This window comes from Dreissena polymorpha, chromosome 15 (genome assembly GCF_020536995.1).
Source record: "Dreissena polymorpha isolate Duluth1 chromosome 15, UMN_Dpol_1.0, whole genome shotgun sequence".
NCBI lineage: Eukaryota > Metazoa > Mollusca > Bivalvia > Myida > Dreissenidae > Dreissena > Dreissena polymorpha.
In genome coordinates this window covers 6,725,762-6,735,021 of record NC_068369.1, presented here as the reverse complement: position 1 = coordinate 6,735,021, position 9,260 = coordinate 6,725,762, and the positions used below count along the sequence as shown (strand labels likewise).

At 38.9% G+C, this 9,260-nt stretch overlaps 1 pseudogene; it reads left to right on the top strand.

Annotated features, from left to right (window-relative positions):
- Nucleotides 1-5,165: 5,165 nt before the first annotated feature.
- LOC127859565 (calpain-A-like) lies at nucleotides 5,166-7,456 on the top strand (annotated as a pseudogene).
- Nucleotides 7,457-9,260: the final 1,804 nt, after the last annotated feature.

Sequence of the window (9,260 nt, the reverse complement as noted above, 5' to 3'; positions counted from 1 at the left end):
CGGATGTGGTACGAAGTTTTACGATACAGCACCCTATATATCGTACATTTTTACATGATATCGCCCAAAATGATACAGCATTTCTACAAATCATGAAGCCAGAGATATGAGGATTATCGTAATGTTAAAGAACATTCGTTTAACCCTTTATATCGAAGCGAGGCTTAAATGTATACATGAAGTATTGGGGCCAACGAAGGATTACTATTCCGGCGAAGACTCATTTACGTTCGATTCGCTTTAAATGACAAGATGTAAACCAAAACATTACGGACGATGACATACTTCCCGCTCGGTGGTAAAACATTATTGACATGATGTCAGTTAATTTGGACGGTCAACGTAAGGGGAAAATATTACCATCTCTTAAACATCTGCTATTTGTGAATAGGCATACATTTATGATGATAATGTTTAATTGGTGTTCGTATATAATAGAATAAATCCAGTATTTCTCCCTTTTTTCAGTCGTCGTTTGGTACAAAATTTTGTTATCATTTTAATGTTTAATAAAGTCTATGTAGCTGAATAAAATGCTTCCATATATTTTATTAAAGAAAAGAAACGGACGGCCTTGTAAACACAGGATATTTATAGACCGTTTACAAAAATTTTAGACCACCCAATTTGTTTTTAATATAGGACATTTTATAAGCACCGGAATTAAGACACAATAAAAACAACTAAATTAAGGCATACAATGCTTACACTCTGAAAATCAAACAACAAAGCTTATGCAAATCAAATCCCCGTCACAAGGGTTAGCATTTAGGTTGCAAACAACTACGTCCATTAATGATGTGGGTTTAAAAACGCAAAAAGTGACTAAAAATACGTGCTAATGCCGATTAATCCGTATTAGGTATTGTAAGGTATGGTAAAGTATTTATACATTAAATCCGTTTTGATTGATTGCCTTGATAGGATGTTTGCAATCAGTTTCACTGATTATTAAGTGCCTTAAAATGTGTGTAATAAACAATTAATTAAACAATCAATAACTTAAAACAACTTGTTTACCGTGTGGAAAAATGACTTCATCGATTCAAAATAAGAGATCATGCATTTATTCAATCAAGCATAGTAACACTCCTGGTCAAAACATTATGAAAACTAAATGTTCGTTTGTTCGTTTGTTGATAGTCATCGATCGAACTTCGATAAAAACAGGTGCTTGTAAAGAATTTAATCGATACTTTATAGGAAAAAAACGTTTATTACCAACATAGTGTTTAAACATCTATCCAAATACAAAAACCTAGGTTATGTAAATGTTTCGAATATTAGTGTAGGTACATTCGTTCGAATTGATATTTTCAAATATCGATCTTAATGGCAAAATGCCAAAATCCAATCTCTGCGCAGAGTTGTCGTTCCTTGCTCTCACATACGATCTCTGCCATCACCAGATATGGTAGGATTGTTTTTGGTTTAAGTATTATATTATGAAAAGTTATATCATTTTATTTTATATTTTGAAAAAAGTGTTTAGATTCTATGTTTAGGTTCATAATTAAAAAATAAATTATCTAAAGTAAAAATAACAACGGTAATATTATTGTACCACGTGGCTTTCCTATCATCTAGTGGTCGGTTATGAAGACATGGATTTGATGCAGCTATACGGATTCCAGACAAATCTATGCGCGATGATTGGCCAAAATCGTGCGTCGAACGTACGGCCAACGATCAGTGTTATACTGTGAATTTGCCAGCCGAGAGACGCAAAGAGTCCTTCTGGACGACGTAAAACGCCCTTTCAGGCACCGTGACACTTACTCGCAACGGTCGCATGTCTTAATTAGACACCAACGTCTAAAACACGTCACTAACGTCTCTTATGATGTAAAAATACCGTAAAGTGGAAACATGTATGCCACCAATTGTTGTACTAATTGTGTTCTCCATCGAACATCTTCGCAGCGGCGATTGGTCTACGCCGGATTAAGCGATTTGAATGGACCCAGCATAGCTCAATAAAATCCCTGCCTTCATAACCAACCACGTGATGATAGCCGAGCCACGCAAGAATTTTCCCGTTGTTGTTTTTACTTTTTTTTATTTGTGAAATTATTTTTTTTATTATGAAACTAAACTTATTTTCAAAATATAAAAGAAAATTATACTTCTTTCCATAATATAGTACTTTAACAAACAAAAATAGAATCCTACCAAACCTGGTAGGCTTGACTTGAGATTGCAGAGATTGTATGTGAGAGCATGGAACGACAACTCTGCGTGGGGATTAAATTACTTGTTTGAACGGAATGAACGGCGGCCAATGCTTGAGTATATATTTGAGCCGTGCTCTGTGAAAAGGGGTTTTAATACATATGCGTAAAGTTTTATCCCAGATTAGCCTGTGCATTTCGCACAGGCTAATTAGGGACGATACTACCCGCCTAAACATGTTTTTGCTAAGAAGAGACTTTCTTGAAACGAAAAATATCATACAAGCGAAAAGTGTCGTCCCTAATATGGCCAATCTGGGACAACAGCGTCTCATCTGGGTCTGCGCTGTTTGCTTAAAGGTATTTCTGTAAGAAATATTCTTAATATAGAAATGAGTAGTAGTGGACATCCCTAATTTTGGATTAAATTGATCCAATTTAGAAGGATGGGAGAGTCCACTATGCATAAATGGGTTAACGTGATATGACGCCCGTCATGAGAAAATGAGTCTTAAGCATGATATGACCAGCGTTACTCCAGACCAGTCTGTGGATTGGCGCAGTCTTTTCAGAAGCTGTCCTGTTCGCTTATGACACCATGAAACTTTGGAAATAAATTGATACAATTTAGAAGGATGGGAGAGTCCACTAGGCATAAATGGGTTAATTTATAACGAATAGGGTAGCTCCTAACCAGACTAAGCGAATGTCTGAAGCCAAGCTTCGCTGACCGCGTATGGCATAAGCCATTTATGTCTAGTGGACTCTCCCAACCTTGTTAATTGGATCAATTTATTTCAAAAATTAGGGATGGCTAGTATATTTATTTCTATATTTAGAATATTTCTTACAGAAATTCCTTTAAGCAAACAGCGAAGACCCTGATGAGACGCCACATTATGCGGCGTCTCATCTGGGTCTACGCTGTTTGCCAAGGCCTTTTTTCTAGACGCTAGGCATAAATGGGTTAAGACTTATCATCAAACAAGGTATGCAACTCGAGACATAACTGAAATACTTATGTGTTGAATTTCCTTTACTTCATTTAATCTGAGGCCTTTTTCATAATTTATAACGTGTTTGGCAATGGCAATTATCGTCTTCGTACAGTTTATCTTGACTTACATATTTAAATGTAAAGATTCTTTGGAAAGAAACTTGAAGCGTTGGGCTTTTGATTAATCCGCTCGTCCAAATCATTTATTTCATTTATTTAATTTTTTTTATCCTACCAGGTAAAAGAACCATTCAATCTTTCAATTGCTAATTTGTACACCGATTAATGAATTCAGGCATTTTGAAAAAGTAAACCATTAAATCTATGTGTTTTCAAAAGAAGTTATTGTCGTGTGTAATCCTTTTTTAAAAAATAACACTGACTTCATGGATTAATATATTTACATTAATTGTTAATTATATTTTTTATTAAATATAATTTTCATTTTATTTTATATTAGGTATAATTATCATATATAATAATCATATTAGAATAGCAAATGGTTACCATGAACAAAAGAAATAAGTACATGTTTTTACAACTGTCTTTACCTACAGCAAGAAAATATTTAATAAGCGAATTCTTATTAACAAAAACGAAACAAAACATATATTTCGGTTGAGGTTAAAGACCTATAAACATAAGAGAATTCGGTTCAGCAAAACACATATCCCCAGTTCCAAGAATATCATTCAGGGTGAAAGAACAGTACGCACAACTGATCGCAGATCACTTATTCAGTACATAGGAATTATAAAAATCTATTAATACCAGTTAATTGGTCACTGATTTACCAGAAAATATACCTAGGAACTTACCAAAAAGGGAAAAAATCGATTTATACCAGTTAGCACTTTTGTGGTAAACTATCTTACGGAAAGTCCGGAGAAAGCCGATCTTTCGCGATCAAAAGTTACACCCAGTTTCTATGATTATAACAGTCAAGATACCATTAACGGATCATTAGCGTTATAAAGTTGTTCTGGTGAAAAGCAATAAATGTTTTGAGACTTCTTTTCACCAGTTTGATTAAATATTACCTTTGCTTACCGTTTCAGCGGTAAGCAAAGTTTACGCATTGGGGCAATAAGGATCCGTTATGGCCCTAATTCTTCATTTCATTTAAGATGTTGCAAAATCTTAAACACGAATCAAAACTGAAATGGTCTTTTGCAGGCAGAAAGACTACTAAATGGCCTTATAATTAATGCGTAAACTTCTAACTTTCCAACAGAGTTATAGCATGTGGCCGCAAATAATGTTCAACCTCGATTTGGATACGAGACGGAAGTCAACAAAGTCGTATATACATGTCAGCAAAACATACCTAAATGTTTGACAAAGAGTAGCTCCGATTACAACTCAATCAATGCGTTTTAAAGAACAGGCCTTTAAGTACTATGTGCAAAAAAATCATCTAAAAATGTCAACTATTTATCGCGATAAGCAGTCTTGAACATCAAAGTGATCCGCTATGGGTAATGATCCGGTAATGGTAACTTGACTGTATTTAAGCTGCGCGCAGAGCAGTATTTTTCTGTCTCGCTTTACTGGTATGATTCTTATAACTATTTACATTTTGGATATTCATTCGCTGTTTGTATTATTTACTAAGTGCGGTAATTTATAGTTTTTAATTGATGTTAGTTGTATTTGATTGTATTGTTATAATTAATTACATTATATTGTTAACTCTACAGGATTGTTCGGTATGTAAAGAATTACGTAGTATTTATAATTTTAATTATAGTATCGAATACACCGAGTTTCACGCTTTACTATTGTCTTTTAATCAGACCCAAGGTCACGATTTTTGTATCGATCCAACATATCTTGCATTTTTTGACAGATTGGACACCCTGGTTTATTTGACGCATAAGGCGGGGAATTTTTCATTCAACCTGCGGATATTGACGCTTTGATCTGTTCGCCAGAGCCAATTGGAACGAGGCGTTAGGTCCTTCTGTTGAGTAATACCAGCTGACAGGAAGTTTAATATGCCATTTACAACTACCGGAACAGTTCGCACTGTCATCCCTGACGGTAAGGGACCACCGCGCGTGGAAAATCGAACCATAACTTCCGGAGACGACGGCGGCGGCGGAATGAATTTCGGGGGATTTAATGCGAAGTTTTGGGGCATGAACATCAACTCCGGTGGAGGTGGTGGTGGTGACGGCAGCAGCAGCGGAAATCGGTCGACGGCGTCGGTTAAGCCTGTCACTCAGCGCGGATGTGTTGATGGTCGCACCTCGCGCAAGGACCGGACGGACCCGTTTGCAGGGCTCGGCAAGCAGAGTTACGACGAGATAGTGAATAAGTGCCAGGCAGAGGGGTGCTTGTTTAAGGACTCAGAGTTCCCAGCTAAGGAATCTTCCATCTTCTTCAGTCGCACCCCACCCAGACCCTTCGAATGGAAGCGTCCAGAGGAGATCTGCAGTGCCCCCCAGTATGTGACCGGTGGTGCCAGCAGGTTTGGTGTCCAGCAAGGAGAACTTTGTTACTGCTGGTTGCTTGCTGCTGTAGCCTCCCTAACATGCAACACCCAACTCTTGAACCGAGTCATCATGCCGGAGCAAAACTTTGTGTCCAACTATTTCGGCATCTTCCGCTTCCGATTCTGGCATCACGGAGAGTGGATAGAGGTGGTGGTGGATGACAGACTGCCTACCTACTATGACAAGCTTGTCTTCATGCACTCGACAGACAAAAATGAGTTCTGGAGCGCCGTTCTGGAGAAAGCCTACGCCAAACTGAGTGGGTCGTACGAGTGTCTCAAGGGAGGCAGCATCAGCGGGGCCATGGAGGACTTCACTGGAGGTGTCACCGAGTCTGTGGACCTTAAGAAGGCACCCACCAACCTCCTCAACATCATGATGAAGGTCCACGGAAGGGGCTCTCTTTTGGGCTGCTCAATTGATGCTGATCCAAACCAACTGGAGACCATCTTGTCTAATGGACTGGTGATGTATACACTACCACAAGTGTCAAACTGGTGGAGATTCGGTCACCCAAGATCAGTGGCAAGATCCCCCTGGTGCGTGTGCGCAACCCCTGGGGCAATGAGAACGAGTGGAAGGGGGCCTGTTCAGACAAGTCTGAAGAGTGGAAATACATCCCTGCTGATGAGAAGAAAGCCATTGGGCTGACATTTGATGATGACGGAGAATTCTGGTGGGACAACTTCATGAAGATTGAGATCTGTAACCTCGGCCCAGAGTCCCTACACGAGGACGAGGCAGCCCAGGGAAAGATCCGCTGGGAGGCTACCGCAGAGGTCGGGTAGTGGATACCCCGTAAGAACGCTGGGGGATGCAGGAACTAACTCGACACGTTTGCCATGAACCCCCAGTACCGTGTGGTGTTGACCGACCCAGATGATGACGAGGACGACCTGTGTACCATCCTGATTGGTCTGCTGCAGGAAGATCGGCGCAAGAAACGCAAGAAGGGACTGGATATGCTCACCATTGGCTACGTCATCTACAAGATGAACGAGAATGGTACTTATGGCAAAGGCCCTTTGGACACTAAATTCTTCAAGTTTAATGCATCGGTTGCCAAGTCTCCGTCCTTCATCAACATGCGTGAGGTGTGCGGACGCCACCAGCTCTCCCCCGGGACCTACGTCATCATCCCCTCCACCTTCGAGCCCAACCAGCAGGGAGAGTTCCTGCTGAGGATCTTCACAGAGAAGGCGGGAACAACCTCGGAAATGGATGAAGGGACTGGCATTATCAAAGACAAACCTGCGCCCTCTGTTACGGAGGATGACAAGGTGCAAGGAGAGGAGCTGAAGGAAAGTTTCAAGAGGATCGCAGGAGAGGACCTAGAGGTGGACGAACTCCGTGACATCCTCAACTCTGTGTTTACTAAAGCAAAGGAGTTCACGTTTGATAGATTCTCGCTGGACGTTTGCCGCAGTATGGTTGCCATGCATGACGTTGAACTCTCTGGTAAACTGGGCTTTGAGGAGTTTAAGGTGCTATGGAAGGACCTTAGGAAGTGGAAGGCTGTGTTCAAGGAGTTTTACAAGGACAATAGTGGGCTGCTGAGCTCTTACGAAATACGAAATGCCTTCCATGCCAGTGGTTTCCGCCTGAGTAACCGGACCCTCTCTGCCATTATCCTGAGGTTCAGCAACAAAAAGGGAGAGATCGAGTTTGATGACTTTTTGTTGTGTGCCATCAGGCTCATGACCATGATTACTTCATTCAAGGGCCATGACAACAAAGGCGTGGCTTCCTACGACATTGAAAGCTTCATTCAGACTACCATGTACTCATAAGGGGGGAGTCAAGGGTGGAGGAAATGCTCCTCATCAGTTTTGTTATTTTCTGGTAGATCTGACCGACGAGTAGCTTGTGCACCAATACTATACACTGTAGAGGGACTTTAGATTGATTTTTATAAGAATATATTAATATATATTACATACATATGAAGTGTTTATTTTATTTGTTTCTAAAGCATTTCTGTATTTATATAACACCCTTAATAGCCTTTGATGTTGTAGTTAAATCCTATATTATGTGTTAAATCTTAGTTGTATTTATACATTTATATTCTAATATGCCTTAAGTGGTGTTCCTGTTAATGTTTTTTATTACGAATGTTCTTGTTAATTTGTTTAACAAATTCTCTGTTTACATTTAAAATGCCTTTCAGTCGAAGCATTGTGTCTTTCTTGTCCAGTGCTAACTGTTTGTTTGATGGAAAGAACAAACTGCTGAAAACATGTGTATTAAATAAATTAAAATAAGACAAGTTAAAAAAAACAGTAAATATACTTTGAAAAGTACAAAGCGTGATAAGAAAATGGAGACATTGTTGTGACACTTTGGCTCAATCCATTCTGCAAGGTTGCTATCTATGGCTATATTCATTCTGCATGGTTGCTTCAAAGCCTTATTTACTGGATGGCTTTGACCTTCCATATTATAGCTCTGAAAACTGGGCTTAATGCACATGTTTAGGCTAAAAGTGTACTCCCTCATTAGCCTGTATTGACTGCACAGGCTTATATGTTACAACAGCTTACGCACATGCAGTAATGGCAGTGTTCACAGACGTGGCTGAATTATATAGCAAAAAAAGTGTTCTTTCATGCTCATGTAGTTACAGTGTTTGAATGCAGCATTTATCTTTTAACAATTGTGAGCAATAGTTTGAATATTGTTTATGGTTTCCCAGAAAATAATTACTCGCATCAGCGTTAGTATTTCTAATTTTGTTAAGTTGTCCATGACAAATACAACTAATACTCCACTGTCATAGTAACTATCAACATCTGTGTTAATGAAGTTACAATGAACAATTTCAACTTAAACTATCTTGTCTTCCACACATCACAGAAACCTCATATTGGAACTGTGTTATGCTGTTTCAAATATGAATCAAGTGAAACTCAAGTTGCATAACCCTTTCACATTCAGAAGCAAAGTGAAAATGGCTATGTGCAAACAGCATTAAACCAGAACAGCCTGCCAGTAACTCGCAGTCTGTTAAGGTTTTATGCTGTTTGCCGCTCATCAGTTTCTTAAGGTTTGAAATAAAGCCCTTTAAACTTGAATTTAGTAAGAAAGGTCTTTAATTAAATTTGACCCTCTACAAATGAGTCAAAATACGCATCTAAGTAGTCAAGGGTAAAGCAGGAGAGAAATATGTTTTCATCACCTCATTGCTTGCTCATTGGAATTTTATATTGTATTCAAGATTGCATTATTGGAATAAATGGATGCACTGTATGCGTTCTTGGTTCTTTGAAGTTTTAACCTATTTATGCCTAGTGGACTCTCCCATCCTTCTAAATTGGATCAATTTATTTCCAAAATTAGGGACGTCTATAGTATTTATTTCTATATTTAGAATATTTCTTACTGAAATTCCTTAAAGCAAACAGCGTAGACCCAGATGAGACGCCGCATCATGAGGCGTCTCATCTTGGTCTACGCTGTTTGCAAAGGTCTTTTTTCTAGACGCTAGGCATAAATGGGTTAACTTTTTGTCCAATTTCAAGTGCCTATTTCAATTGTTTTGTATCCTAACTTCTTGATAATTTCGCCAACCTTTCTACGTATTTTATCAGGGGT